The sequence below is a fragment of the Sinocyclocheilus anshuiensis genome, unplaced genomic scaffold (genome assembly GCF_001515605.1).
Source record: "Sinocyclocheilus anshuiensis isolate Anshui unplaced genomic scaffold, SAMN03320099.WGS_v1.1 scaffold2089, whole genome shotgun sequence".
NCBI lineage: Eukaryota > Metazoa > Chordata > Actinopteri > Cypriniformes > Cyprinidae > Sinocyclocheilus > Sinocyclocheilus anshuiensis.
Window position 1 is genome coordinate 178,724 of NW_015549564.1, and position 793 is coordinate 179,516.

The following is a 793-nucleotide window of genomic DNA, read 5'->3' on the forward strand; positions in this document are numbered from 1 at the left end:
AGTAATACAATATTTGTGAACACAACTGTGTATGTCAGACCATAAATCCCCAAAAACTATGCATGGGGGCTTGCTTTGGTGTTGCCACCCCTCATGGACCCGCCCCTGCAGTTATATATGATATGAGAACAGCAGGGCCTGAATATAGGGAGTACGTGTTATTTAATAAAAATATAATTATATTTTCAAAATGACAATTTTTTTATCAAACAGTCTGTGGGGCTAACATTTTTTTTTATATTTATAGATTATAATTTTGTAATTCATAACTATTGATTATATTCTTTTTTAATTTTAAGCTAAAACTGCCTGTACTCTGATTTTGCTGTAAAAGTTTAAAGCAAATTGCTGTGTTTGACTGTGGGGCATTTTATCCCTATATATATATATATATATAAACAAATTACATATATATATATACTGTATATACACTGAACAAAATTATAAACGCAACACTTGTTTTTTCCCCAATTTTTCATGAGCTGAACTCAAAAGATCTAAGACTTTTTCTATGTACACAAAAGGCCTATTTCTCTCAAATATTGTTCACAAATCTGTCTAAATCTGTGTTAGTGAGCACTTCTCCTTTGCCGAGATAATCCATCCACCTCACAGGTGTGGCATATCAAGATGCTGATTAGACAGCATGATTACTGCACAGGTGTGCCTTAGGCTGGCCACAATAAAAGGCCACTCTAAAATGTGCAGTTTTATCACACAGCACAATGCCACAGATGTCGCAAGTTTTGAGGGAGCGTGCAATTGGCATGCTGAATGCAGGAATGTCCACCAG

General features: G+C 35.1%; 1 long non-coding RNA gene across 1 annotated transcript in view; it reads right to left on the reverse strand.

Moving 5' to 3' along the window:
• Nucleotides 1-476: 476 nt before the first annotated feature.
• The window catches only part of LOC107657218 (uncharacterized), a 9,490-nt gene continuing 9,173 nt past the window's right edge, over nucleotides 477-793 (reverse strand). The window contains exon 3 of the long non-coding RNA XR_001630655.1: nucleotides 477-487. This is a non-coding gene — a long non-coding RNA (uncharacterized LOC107657218). The remainder of the gene's footprint in view (nucleotides 488-793) is intronic.